Source organism: Pipistrellus kuhlii, unplaced genomic scaffold, assembly GCF_014108245.1.
Source record: "Pipistrellus kuhlii isolate mPipKuh1 unplaced genomic scaffold, mPipKuh1.p scaffold_m20_p_9, whole genome shotgun sequence".
NCBI classification, from domain to species: Eukaryota; Metazoa; Chordata; class Mammalia; order Chiroptera; family Vespertilionidae; genus Pipistrellus; species Pipistrellus kuhlii.
The window spans coordinates 63,516,669-63,531,621 of record NW_023425595.1 but is presented as its reverse complement, the minus strand read 5'-3'; the positions used below and the strand labels follow the sequence as shown (position 1 = coordinate 63,531,621).

Sequence of the window (14,953 nt, the reverse complement as noted above, 5' to 3'; positions counted from 1 at the left end):
TACAACCTTTTTAATATATTGCTGGATGCAATTTGCTAATATTTGTTGAGGATTTTAGCATCTATGTTGATCAGAGATTTTGGCCTGTAATTCTCTTTCTTTATAGTATCTTTACCTGGCTTTGGAATTAGGATAATGCTGGCCTCATAAACAGAGTTTAGAAGTGTTCCTTCCTCTTGGATTTTCTGAAATAGTTTGAGGAGTATAGGTGTTGGTTCTTCTTTGAATGTTTGGTAAAACTCCTCTGTGGTGCCATCCAGACCTGGGCTTTTGTTTGGTGGGAGTTTTTTTTTTTTATTACTGCTTCTATTTCATCAGTTGTTATTGGACTATTCAAATTTTTTTATTCTTCCTGATTCAGTTTTGGGAGACTGTATTTTTCTAGGAATTTGTCTATTTCATTCACATTGTCCAGCTTTTGGAATTTAGTTGTTCATAGTATTTTCTTACAATCCTTTATATTTTTGTGGTGTCGGTGCTTACTCCTCCCCTTTCATTTCTAATTTTATTTGGGTCCTCTCTCTTTGTTTCTTGGCTAATGGTTTATCAATTTTGTTTATGCTTTCAAAGAACCAACTCTTGGTTTCATTAATTTTTTGTATTGTTGTTTTAGTCTCTGTATTATTTCTTTTTCTCTAATCTTTACTATTTCCTTCCTTCTACTTACTCAGGACTTTTCTTGTTGTTCTCTTTCTAGTTCTTTAAGTTGTAGGTTGACATGGTTTATGGCTGATTTTTCTTGTTTTTTGAGGTATGCTTGTAGTGATATGAAGTTCCCTCTAAGGACTGCTTTTGCTGTGTCCCAGAGATATTGGGTTGTTGTGTGTTCATTTTCATTTATTTCTAGGAAGTTTTTGATTTTTTTCTTGATCTCATTGATAACCCATTCATCGTAATATATAAAAACCCAGGATCTGTAACGACCGAACGCTCGACAAACTGGAGTTCAGTCCTGCAGTCAATGCTGTGTTGCTGTGGTGACTACAAGCGCAGTGACTCAGCACTGACTGCCGAGGGGGCTGTGGATCAGTATAGTCTTTATGTATAGTCTTTATGGCAGCTGTTGATCATCTCTTGCCTCTCTCTTTCTCTCCGGGCCTGGCCAGCAGCCATGCCTCTCTTTCTTTCCAGTCCCGCCTCCCTGATCAGGCCCAGAGATAGGCCTGGAGACGCTGATTGGCATAGAAACTGACCAATCAGAACCAAATCTGGGTGAACTGTGAAGGCAGAAGCTAAGATGGGGGCTGAGGAGGGGTTTTAGGGCAATAGTTGTTTGGTGTAAGGTGTAAGAAAGCTGTTCAATTTTTAAATTTGGCAATATAGTGCATATGGCTGGCTGTTAGTTCAGATATAGGGATTATGTATTTTTGTCTGCCAAGAGCATCTTCTTCTGCTGAAAAAGGCTTCCCCCAGTTCCATTTAAGCAATCCTATCCTTTATAATCTATCTACACCAATAAAAGGGTAATATGCTAATTAGACTGGGTTGACTGGCAATCTTCCGGACATCCAACTTCCTTCCAGACAAAGCCACAGTAGTGGGGGCTAATGCAGAGAGGGAAGTTGGGGATGAGATCAGGCTGGCAGGAGAGGGCAGTTAGGAGCGACCAGGCAGGCATGCAAAGAGGTTAGGGGTGATCAGGCAGGCAGGCAAAGGGGTTAAGGGTAATCAGGCAGGCAGGTAGGTGAGCAGTTAGGAGCCACCTGTGGGATCGGGCCTAAACCAGCAGTCTGACATATCTTAAGGGGTCCACAATTGGAAAAGGTGCAGGCTGAGCTGAGGGAATGTGCCCCCTCCCACCCACCATGCATGAATTTCTGTTCACTAGTTGTTTAATAACATGGTATTTAGCCTCCATGTGTTTGAATATTTTGGGGTGTTTTTACTGTAGTTGATTTCTAATTTCATTTCACTATGATCTGAGAAGATGCTTGATATGATTTCAATCTTCTTGAAATTGTAGAGATTTGTTTAGTGTCATAACATGTGGCCTTTGTGTGATCAATGTGCAGTTGAGAAGAATGTATATTCTGCTATGTTGGAATGAAATATTCTATAAATGTCAATTAAATCCATCTGATCCATTGTGCCCTTTAGAGTCTCTATTTCCTTGGTAAGTTTTTGTCTTGAAGATCTGTCCAGTGAAGTGCGAGGAGTGTTAAAGTCTCCTTCTATGACTGTATTGTTGTCAATCTCTCCATTAAAGTCCTCTAGAAGTTTTTTTTATATATTTAGCTGCTCCTATATTTGGTGCATATATGTTTTCCAGGGTTATATCTTCTTGTGGGATCAATCCCTTTAGTATTATGTAGTGACCTTTGTTGTCTCTTGCGATGGCCTTCATTTTAAAGTCTATTTTGTTGGATATAGGTATTGCTACTCCAGATTTTTTTTCTTTTCCATTTGCATGGAAAATCTTTTCCTATCCCTTCCCTCTCATCTATGTTTGGCTTTTATTTTGAAGTGGGTCTCTTGTAGACAGCATATTGTGAGTCATGTTTTTGTATCCATTCAGCTACCTTATGTTTTTTTATTGGAGCATTTAATCCATTTACATTTATGACTATTATTGACTAGAGGCCTGACGCATGAAATTAGTGCATTTGAGGGTATCCCTCAGCCCATCCTGCACCCTCTATAATCTGGGACCACTGGGGGAATGTCTGACTGCCAGTTTAGGGTTTGAGCCTAAACCGGCAGTTGGACATCCCTCTCACCCTCTCACAATCCAGGACTGCTGATTCCTAACTGCTTGCCTGCCTGCCTGATCACCCCCTAACCCAGTGGCAGGAGACCTTTCTAATGCCATGACCCTTTAATACAGTTCCTCATGTTGTGATAACCCCCAGGTCCTACAGGTTGAGAACTTCTTCCAGGGTCACCTAAGACCATCGGAAAACACATATTTACATTATGAGTCATAACAGTAGCAAAATTACAGTATGAAGTAGCAACAAAAATAATTTTATGGTTGGCGGTCACCACAACGTGAGGAACTGTATTAAATGGTTGCGGCATTAGAAAGGTTGAGAACCACTGCCCTGCAGGCCTAGTTGCCCCCAACTGCTCACCCTTGCCAGCCATCTTGTGACAACATAGAGGCAGCTATCTTGTTACAAGGTGGGGCAGCCATCTTGTGAGATGTGGGGGTAGCCATCTTGGGATGACAGGGTGGCCACTGTGGTGCAAGGGTGTGATGGTCAATTTGCATATTACCTCTTTATTATATAGAATAGGTATTTTTTTAATGCCATTTTAATTCTGTTATGAGTAGGTTTCTCTCTCTGTTTCTTATTCTCATTATAGCAATGCCTTTAGCATTTCTTATAATGCTGGCTTGGTGGTGATGTATCCTAGCCTTTTTTTGGTCTGGGGAGCTCTTTATTTGACCATCTATTTTGAATGATAGCCTTACTTGATATAGTTACCTTGGTCTCAAATTCTTGCTTTCCATTACCTTGAGTACTTCATGCCATTCCCTTCTGGCCTTTCGAGTTTCTGATGAGAAATCGGGTGTCAGCCTTATGGGAACTCCTTTGTAGGTAACCATTTTCTTTCTCTTGCTGCCTTTAAGATTCTATCTTTGTCTTTAATTTTTGACTGTTTAACCATTTATATGCCATAGTGTTTATAGATGCAAGCGACAGACCTTTTTTAATTAAGGTCAGAATATTGTGACAGTTAACTGGTTAATTGTGATGTGTCTGGCCCTGGTCTTGTTTGGGTTTTTCTTGTTTGGGGTTCTCTGTGCCTCCTCAACTTGTGTGACTTTTTCCTTTACTAAGTTGGGAAAATTTTCTGCCATTATTTCTTCTAACACCTTCTCTATTCTTTTCTCCCTGTTTGCCTCTTTGGCACACCTGCTATTCTAATATTGTTATGTTTCACATTGTCCCACAGATCCCTTAAGCTGGCCTCCTGTTTTTTAATTGCTTTTTCTTTTTGGTTCTCTGATTAAGTGGTATTTTCAACTCTGTGTTCTAATTCACTGAATCTATTCTTGGTTTCCCCTTTTCTTCTGTGTATTCCTTCCAATATGTTCTTTATTAGTGTTATGTCATTCTTTATCTCAGACTGTTCTTTTTTCATAGTTACTATATCTTTTTTTATGCTGTTGAGCATTTTTACTATCATTACTCTGAACCCTATTTCAGATAAATTTCTTATCTCTGCTTCATTTGTCTCTTCTTCTGGAGAATTCTCTAATTCTTTAATTTGGGGGTTGTTTCTTTGTTTCATTTTGGCTTTCTATTTAAGTTTGTGACTATGTATTAGGTAGATCCTCTATACCTCTAAATCTCTAGTGCAGGACAGTCCCAATATTTCTAAAATATATTTTATTGATTTTTTTACTGAGAGGAAGGGAGAGGGTTAGAGAGTTAGAAGCATTGATGAGAGAGAAACATTGATCAGCTGCCTCCTGCACACTCCCTACTGGGTATGTGCTCACAACCAAGGTACATGCCCTTGACCGGAATCGAACCTGGGACCCTTGAGTCCGTAGGCTGACGCTCTATCCACTGAGCCAAACCGGTTAGTGCCCAATATTTTAAATTATAGACTCCCTCCTTAGCCTTCTATATTCTGACTGAGTTGGACTTCTACTTCCTTGATCTCACCATAGGCCTTTCCCTTTTCCTTGCTATTTATGCTTTAGCGTCTGTTGGTGTCCTTTTGGTTTCATGAGTGTGCTGCATCGTTCCTTGAATGCTTTTCTCCCCTGTTGAAGTAGTACTTTTCATAGTCTATCATTTTTATTTTTCTATTTATTATCATTTCTGCCACCCAAAGAGAAGTTCCATGAGGGCAAAATGCCGAATATAATGGCTAACACAAAGAAGTCACCAAGTATTTGTTAAATGAATAAATAAGTTAATGATTCTTATGCTTTAAACTCAAAATAAAGTTCAACTTTATTTTTAAATTTGATCCCATGAGGAAGAAAGCATTGTGCTCTGAGATTGATCTGAAGATAATCAATACAATTGAGGGTCTAAGTAAACTACTGTCCTCATGATTCTTTTGCTATTGATTTTATTCTGCTTCATATCTGGGGTGGGGTGTTTTTCCTGAGATCTGTACACATATATGAAATACTGGGCCAAAATCATATTCTCCACACATGTTTGTTTTTATAACCCTTCTTGCTTGATTGTACCTTTTGTTGTAACTACCTACTACTTTCTTATTAGACACTGAAAATAGCATATTTTCATGCAATGAGATAAAGAAATTACTGTGTATGGACAAAGCCAATCGTATAGATATAGAAATTAAATGCTCTTAAAAGATTCTTTGCCACCAAAACCAGTTTGGCTCAGTGGATAGAGCATTGATCTGCGGACTGAAGGGTCACAAGTTGGATTCCGGTCAAGGGCATGTACATTGGTTGCAGGCACATCCCCAGTATGAGGTGTGCAGGAGGCAGCTGGTCGATGTTTCTCTCATTGATGTTTCTAGCTCTCTATCCCTCTCCCTTCCTCTCTGTAAAAAATCAATAAAAAATATATATTTTTAAAAAAGATTCTTTGCCATCAAATTAGAATTTATATGTGGATATGTGGAGAGATCTAAGGTAGGACCCTGCCACAAAGAACAAAATTTGGGATTTATTCCTGATAAATCAATTACCCAGGACCTGAATAATTTGTCCAAAGGCACACAGCAGTGAGAAGTAGAAAGAGCATCCCAAATCAGACTTGTTTGTCTCTAGGACCTTTTCCTACTATACTTTGAAATCTCCCTTGGTAAAAATAATCAGAGATTTATTTTAGTTGTGTGTTTTATTAAAGATATGAAACTTTCTCTGATTGGTTTATTTCACTTAGCATAATAATCTCCCGGTCCAGCCATGCTGTTGCAAAAGGAGGTGGGCAAAGGGGAGGGGAGAATAGGGACATCTGTAATAGTGCCAACAATAAAAACAAAGTTGAAGAAAAGATATGAAACTTTTTGAAGTTACTATAATTAGATATTACAAACTATTGGTTTCTATATGAGGTTATAAATACTTTTAGAAACGTTTGAGTATGTTTGCTTTTAATTGTTGCTAAAAACTTTAACATATAGTTACAAAAGTCAATTGTAAATAATCTTTAACATTTTAAACTATGTACCTCAAAACACATTTACTTCCCAGAAGACTGTAGTCCCACATAGCTGGAAGAACTGATTCAGAGTCTAACAGATGTGAACAATCTAATGTAGGAAAATTGCTGAAAGCACAATTAAATTGCCAGAGTGTACCACAACAACAATTTCCTTTAATTTTTGTCAGGCACACAATTTGAAATGATTACACACAAAAACAAACAGAAAGCAAAATGTTTTAAAATCTATAGTTTCATATTCATAAATGTGTCTCAAGGTTAAGGTTAATGAAATTTCATAAAAGTAATATTATAATCTAAGATTTAAAATGAGAATAATTCATGTTATCCTAATTTAATACAAATCACATACTTAATCCATTTTTAGTGTTCACAATGTAGAGTGATACATATATTAATGTACTAAAGCTGTTTTTAGGGTTTTATTTATTAATGAACCTTCCTTTTTTAGTTTGATTTTATCCAGTAATGATTGGTTAGGATCAGCACAATCTAAGTTGGCAAAGGCCAGAGTGCTGAGTTACAATAAAATAAGAGTTGTTTTTTATAGCAATGTTGTGTGTGTGTGTGTGTGTGTGTATGAATGTATATGTATATCTACACAACATATGTATATTTCAGAGAGAAAGGAGGAGGGAGAGATTCATTGATTCGCTGCCTCCTAGATGCCCATCCAACAACCCGGGCATGTGCCCTGGCCAGGAATTGAACCATGATCTCCTAGTTCATAGGTCGATGCTCAACCACTGAGCCATGCCAACCAGGCTCCAGCAACATTTTATATTGATTAGAGGAGAGAAATGTTAGAGAAAGAGGAGTATAAATTTGAACCTAGGGGGTGAAAATAATGGATCTTCACAATATTTTGAAGAGGACAAATGAGCCCATTTTAATTACTTTACTGGAGCTTCATGGTTGATAGTGATTATATTCCTAAAAACACTATTTTCCTTCAAATTCATTATTTTCAGAAGTGTGAAGTTTATGCAAATTGGTGAGTTAGGAACCTTTGACCAGGATTTAATTATCTAATATGTGTGTGTTGGAGGGGAGTTAGCCTTTTTAAAAGTCTAATTAAGCATAAAATATTAAATTGACATCAGCCTTTTTACTCCCAAAATACAAATTGATAAAATTACAACTTTAATCACTCTAACGTAATATTAATTTAATAAGTTATTAATATTTTGGACTATTATTAGTTAGCTCCAGCTTTAAGGGATGCTAATTTCAACTGAGGAACAGTAAGCTTAAAGGAAGTCATTCAAAGATTCTGATATCCCTGAAACTTAAGGAAATGCAACTGGCTGGATTTCTTTGATAAGATGCTAGGAAAGTTGCCCTTTATCCTTAGAGGAAGAGAAGGGATGTCTACATGGTGGTGATGGTAGTGATGATGGTGGTGATGATTGTGAGGAGGATAGCAGCTAGCATTTACTGAGCATTTCTTATGTGTCAGGCATTGTGCTATGAAATCTAGATTTATCTATAAATACAGGTTGAGAACATTTATTATACTATATAAATTGTATCTATGTAATTTAAAATCTATATATTGGGGCTTCAGCTATACTTAATTTTGGGGTTGGTAGAAAGTGACTTTTGAATTTTTGAGATTGAGTGACCAAGATAATAGTTATAGTGACTTAGAAGGTGGTAATGAAGTTTATACAAAGAAAGATGAGTTCAGTCTTGATAACACTGTAGTAGCAGAAAGAAAAATCTGTGTAGAGTACAATTGAGTAATTATTGAAAGGTCAAATGCACTTGGCAAATCTGGAATTTATTTTTATAAAAATTCTAATCAATGAATGAAATCTCCCAAAGCAGAGTTTCTTAACCTAAAATTTTATAGGCCCCTCGAAATTGCATATCAAATGTGAATGTTTGTATGTAAATACATTTACATTACATTCTCAATAGAATCTGTGAGCAGGAGGCCTCAGGCTAGTGTTAAGGCATGTTGTGGCTGTAAGTGACTAAAGAGGTACCCATGAGACTGGCACTCAATAAGAAGAGCGTGAAAGAGAACTAACATCATCCAGTTTAAAATAAAATAGATCGGAGGTTATCCACAAGAAGGTGACAATTTCGATTAATTCTATGAGAAAAGGAGTTTAGAAAAAAAAAGGGCAAAGGCCCAGAACTAGACCATGGTAGTTTTATGTGGTTAGATGAGGAAGAAGAGTCAATTAGTGAAAGAGATGGAGGAAAACTAGATAAACACAAAAAATCAACTGGGAGGGATATTTATTTTGAGAACCAATTAAGTGCAAGATTTAATGAAAGGTCATAAAAGGTGAGTACTAAGAAAAGGTAAATTGGTTCTAGACTAGGGAATTTACTGGTGAAATTCAAAGCAATGTCCATGAAATGTGAAACATAGAAACCATATTCTAAGCATTTAGTGGATAGGTGGTAGTTAGGGAAGGAAGGTACTTGGGTAAGCTCCTGACAATATAATAACAGTAATTATCTAGGTGAAATAATAGCAGCTAACATTTTTGAGCACTTATATGTGTCAGACCCTGGGAAAAGGTGTTTCATTTTTATTTTTTATATTTTTTTTATTTTTTTAGTCTTTTTTTAATTATTAAATTATTATCTGTGTACATATACCATTGCCCCCCCCTCCCATATATGACCTCCCCAGAGGTTTGTGTCTATTGGTTGTATTTATATGCATGTATACAAGTCCTTCGGTTGATCTCTTATCTCCCCCAGATCTCCCTCCCCTCCCCGCTGTAATTTAACAGTCTGCTTGTTGCTTTACTGTCTCTATACCTATCTTTTGGTTCATCAGTTTATAATGTTCTTTATTATCCATAAATGAGTGAGGTCATGTGGTGTTTCTCTTTCATTGACTGGCTTATTTCACTTTTATTTTTTAATTTCTTTCCTCATCTAACCACATACTAAAAATACAATGGTAGTTTTTTTCTTTTTTTCTTTTTCAAGGTATGCAAGAATTGTTATCTTGTTCTTTTTTTGTTAAACAGTAAGAGCAAAATAACTTACTGGAATATAAAGATAGAGCTGAATGAGCATGCCACTAATGGAGAAAGGGGGTGTTTTCACAGAACCAGTATTTTTCCCCATCCCATCTCCATTTGATGTAGATCAAAACATACCATTGGCCATTTAGTTAAAAAAAAAAAAAAATGCAAATGCTTGTGCACATACACATGGTAGTTTTTTCCATTTAATTTTCACATAACTTCGTGAGGTAGATTCTACTATTATCCCATTTTTAGACCACCAAATGAAGGGATAAGAAATTAGGTTTAAGTAATTTGCTCGGGATCACATGTTTAGCAAGTGTGAAGACAGTCTTTGAACCCCGGCAGCCTGGCTCCTGAGCCTTTATTCTTAGCACCACACTACTAACTTTTAGTATCTGCAGTGTGTACTGCTATGAACTGGGGAGGAAAAAGGACAAATATTTTTGTGTAAGAAGCAGGGAGAATACAATTATACACACATATTTTCACATACAAAATGAAACACAGCCGAAACCGGTTTGGCTCAGTGGTAAAGCATTGGCCTTCGTACTGAGAGGTCCCGGGTTCGATTCCGGTCGGGGGCATGTACATTGGTTGCGGACACATCCCCGGTAAGGGGTGTGCAGGAGGCAGCTGGTCGATGTTTCTCTCTCATCAACGTTTCTGGCTCTCTATACCTCTCCCTTCCTCTCTGTAAAAAATCAATAAAATATATTTTTTTTAAAAATGAAACACAGAAGGAGTAAACCAAAAATAAAACATAAAAAAACAGATACTTTTAGGCAAGCGATAGGAACAGACTTTTTGGACTATATAGTGTTACATAGTTTTAACTTTGCTGTCGTATTAAACAGAAGGTGTTTTACATTTTCAAGAGATGAAGTTAAACAGGGACAAAAGAATCCCTAATATTTAAAAACAAACATGGTGGCAACACATAACACAATAGCTTTTCAAGTGATTTTAAAGCATTGTATTAGGCCTGTGCATTCTTAGGACAATATAATCTCAAGGTTAAAAGAATTGCAAAGAAATGTTAACTTTTAAAGTTCGTCCAGTAATTTTATTTTTACTAGTAATAGTAGTATAACTATTTTGAAAATATTTTATGAGTATTGTAGGATAAAACAAGTAATGTATATTAATGTTAAGAACCAGGATCTCACCCGGCTGGCATGGCTCAGTGGTTGAGCATCAACCTATGAACCAGGAGGTCACAGTTCGATACCTGGTCAAGGTACGTGCCCAAGTTGCAGGCTCAATCCCCAGTGTGGGCAAGGCATGCAAGAGGCAGTCAATCGATGATTATCTCTTATTGATGTTTCTGTTTCTCTCTCTCCTCCCTTCCTTTGTGAAATCCATCAGAATATCTATAAAAAAGAAAGAAAAAAAGAACCAGAATTTTTTATGAAGAGAAAAGAATATAAATATGAAAACCAAAGAGAAGTAATTCCTATAACATTAAATTTGAAATGGAATGGATTAAATTCTTTTTCTCTTTAAAAGTACTTATTTCCTAACTCTGTCCCTGAAAAGTCTTAGAAGCAGTGCCAACCAATTAACTAAAAAGCACCCAGATACCATTCCCAGTGCTTTCTAGAGAAATGACTGATTCCAGGTTTGGGGCAAGAAGTATTCAAGATAGCATCAGACATTTTTATTATGTCAGAAAGCAGTAATGGTATTGAATATTTCTGTGGTCATATTAAAAGACAAAAACATTGTAAAGGGGTTCCTACTAGATAGAGGTGGAAAAATTTGAGCATCCAAAAGAATAGTGACTATACTTGATTGAAACTGAATATATAGGAGTAAGAATCCATGCACTCATTATGATGATAGCTAAGAGAATCATACAAGAGAGAAAGGGAAAAGAAAGCTAAGTGTAAAAGGGACACACACACACACACACACAAATCCTAATAGATATTATTGGAGGTAGTCATTGTACCAACCCCTTACTCTGAAAATTGGCACTTGAGGAAGAATTGAACGTTTGAACAGTTTTCCTTCCTACCTGTTTTAGTTGTATTCCAAGATAACTAAATAGCCCTAATTGACAAGAGAACATTCTTTTTTCTACAGAAGAATTTTATCTAATAAATGTGGCAGGAATTTTTTTTTAAATGGACCAGTTTTGCAAGTAAAGTAATTGAGATATGACCACCAATGAATATTGAGATCGATGCTGTGGTTCTCAAAGTGTGGCTCCCATTCCAGCATCTTAGGCATCACCTGGGTACTTCTAAAAAATATTTAAGTTCTCCAAAACCGGTTTGGCTCAGTGGATAGAGCGTCAGCCTGCGGACTGAAGGGTGCCAGGTTCGATTCAGTCAAGGGCGTGTACTTTTGTTGTGGACACATCCCCAGTAGGGGGTGTGCAGGAGGCAGCTGATCGATGTTTCTCTCTATCCCTCTCCCTTCCTCTCTGTAAAAAAATCAATAAAATATATTAATAAAAAGTATATTAGTTCTTGGGCCCTTTCCAACACCTACAATATATTAGACACTCTGGTGTCTAAGAGTTTTAACAAGCCAACTAAGAGTTCTGATATATACTTAAGCTTTAGAACCATATTTGGAGAAAGAGTGATAGGAATTTTTAATTGAAAGATTAGTCTGTCATTCCCATAATTCATTGGTTGATCTTAGTGCTCCTAAAAATAGAACCATATCTTATATTCCTCCTAGTAGATCTACCTGTGACATATTTTTTCTACCCTCCAAAAAAATGTAAACATGAATCTATTCTATTCTTTATACTTGAATTCCAATTTGTAGGAAACTAGTGACCTAACTCATGAAATCATGTGAGTCCCAGGCCCACAGGAAATCTCATGAGACCTGGGACCCCAGACCCTACTGCGCCACAGAACCCAGAATCAAGTCCCCACCCGCCCGCTGTGCTTAACCGCACATGCAGCCTCCTGGTGACCTGTCTTTGGTCATTACAATGTTAGGGCCACTGGGTTTTTATAATGTAGATACAGAAGCTAGAAGAATAATTTAAACAAAATTATGAGGAAGCCAAGGACAAATCCAGAATGTAGGACATCCAATCCAGTTTCTTTAAGTCAGTGCCATTGGGAAATGAGGGGAGGGGAGAGGAACTGTTTCAGAATGAAAGAACTCCAAACACAAAACAAGTAATTGCAAAATGTACATCTTGTTTGGAGCCTGATTCAAATAGCCAACTGGGGAAATCTGAATTCAGACTGTGTGTTAGATAATATTAAGGAATTGTTAATTTTGTTAGGAGTGATAATGGTATTGTATTTATATAAGAAAGGGGTATAGGGGTTTTTTAGGTATTCAAAAGTAGAGTGAAATAAAATTATGTCAAGATTTGCTTTAGGTTACTACAGGAAAAAAAAAGGAATTTAAAGGGAAAAAGGATAAATGAAGCAAGTATGGCAAATTTTTTAGATCTCTTGAATCTCAGGGAGTCATTATACTAATTTTTCTACTTTCATGTATATTAGAGACTTTCATAGTAAAAAGAGAAAATCTAAAATTATTTGCAAAAATAATATATTTATTAGTACATATTTCTTTCTGTTCTAGCCTTTATCGCAGCATATTGTGTTTGTCTGTATATTTGTCTAGCCCAGTATTTCTCAAACTATCAGTTTTGAAAGACCAATTTTTTAGTTGTCCAATGTATCACAGACCATGACTTTTGTAATATGCAATAAAAACCAATTAACAGAAAAACAAAATGGGGGGAGGACATACAAAATAAAACTTTAAAATTTTTTATTATTGAAGTCAACAAACAAGTGGGGGAATAAGGACACATATGTAACACCTTAATCAATAAAGAAATTTAAAAAATTAAATAAAGTTAACAGATTACATTTCACTTAACAATCAGTACAAATGCAAACATGGGGGAAATTTTTTTAATATATAATTTTATTTATTTCAGAGAGGAAGGGAGGAGAGAGAGACAGAAACACCAATGAGAGAAAATCATCAATTGGCTGCCTCCTGCACGCCCCCTAATGGGGATCGAGCCTGCAACCCAGGCATGTGCCCTTGACGGGAATCGAACCTGGGACCCTTCAGTCCGCAGGCGGATGCGATATCCACTGAGCCAAACCAGTTAGGTCAGGAATAAAACAATTTTTTGAAAACCGAATCCATTCATCAAAAATGCACACATAGGCCATGAGTGTAGACGAGCTGTGACACATTTGTGTGTGTCTCTTTGCATGTTAACTTGAGGTCCTGGTTTATTAACTGGAGCTTGGATTGATAACAGTGCCCTTTGCTGAGGATAGTGTGTACCTAAATGGTTTTACTGGCAGCCACAGGTTTTTGCCTCAGTTATTTCTATTGATTTCTCAACAGAGGTATAGTTTTGAAGGCTACCTACACTGCAGAATCATAAAGAATGGGGAAGATAATAGATATGCTTGCTGTAATACTTGATGAGATTTTTGCTTTAAGGGGTGAAATACCACTTCTTTAAATAGTTGGTTTCTTAATCTCTGGAATGCAGCTGTTGTCATTTTTCTCACACTGTTTGTTATGCATTTGTTGAGATGTGATGACTGTGACTCTACATGATAATTTTAGGCTCAGATGTACCGTGCCTTTGTTTTTCCAATAATACCCTTCTTGCCAAGTGTTAAAGCTTTTTTCCCCCTTGGCTGTGGTGGTGCCAGTTTTTTACTGACTGCTTCAAAAAGTATCAATTGCTGTAGATTCTGTTGTGCTTCCCAGGACTCATTTTGTAGGCAACAGTTTGGTTTTGTTTTTTCCATATGCATTAATCCATACTTGTTCACATTGGATCTGGTAGGTTTCTCTGTTGCCAAAATTTCAAAAATATTTTCCAACAATGAACATTGACTCAACATTTTCAACAGTAGAAATTTTGTCTGTCATTTGTCTAGGAAATAACTGCCTCGCTGTAATAGGATTTGGTGTGGAATCATAGGGAATCCTATCTAATAAAGAAGGAATATGCTAATTGACCATCACTCTGTCACAAAGATGGCTGCACCCACAGCTGAGGCCAACTTCCCATAAGGAGCCTTAACAAGCAATCAGCAGGGACCTGAGTTTATGCCCTCCCCCTCCCCGCCCCCGTAGGGCTTGACAGGGGACCTCAGGCTGTACCCCCCACCTGGCAGGGCTTGACGGGACCTCAAGGTGTGCTTCCCGTCCTGGTGCTGGGCTAGGGGACCTCAGGCTGCTCCCTTCACCCCAGTGCCAGGCCAGGGGACCTCAAGCTGCGTCCCCCACCAGGTGGGGCTTGACAGGGGACCTCAAGGTGCACCACCATTGCTGGGTCAGGGGAGCTCAGGCCACAGCCCCCGCCCAGCAGGGCTTGACGGGGGACCTGAGGCTGCGCCCCCCCCCCCCTCCCAGTGCTGGGCTAGGGGACCTAAGGCTGCCCCTTCCTGCCCCCGCCTGGCAAGGCTTGACAGGGGATCTCAGACCATACCCCCCATCCTGGTGCTGGGCCAGGGGACCTGAAGCTACACCCCCTGCCCTGCAGGGCTTGACAAGGTTGGGACTGGCTGGGTCTGGATCTAGCTCAATGGGGGGGCGGGAGTGGCCGGGTCTGGGTCTCACACGACTTTGAGGTGCATGTGGGTGGGTGAAGACTTGACTCTGGGTCCCATGGTGTGCCCCAGACTCTGACAGGAGGAAGATTTTCATATACATTTTACTAATTTTCTTTCCTCTCTGACACTTATATTATAGAGAATAGCAATATTAAAATATTTCCTCTACTTAATCCCCTTTTAATGTGCACGAATGTCATGCACTGGGTCACAAGTATATTACTAACTAGTCAAAAGAGATTCTAATCTCCTCACAGAAAAC

General features: G+C 37.9%; 1 protein-coding gene across 4 annotated transcripts in view; it reads left to right on the top strand.

Annotated features, from left to right (window-relative positions):
- The window catches only part of SIK2 (salt inducible kinase 2), a 114,307-nt gene that overhangs the window by 51,494 nt on the left and 47,860 nt on the right, over positions 1–14,953 (top strand). The gene's annotated exons all lie outside the window — the stretch shown is intronic.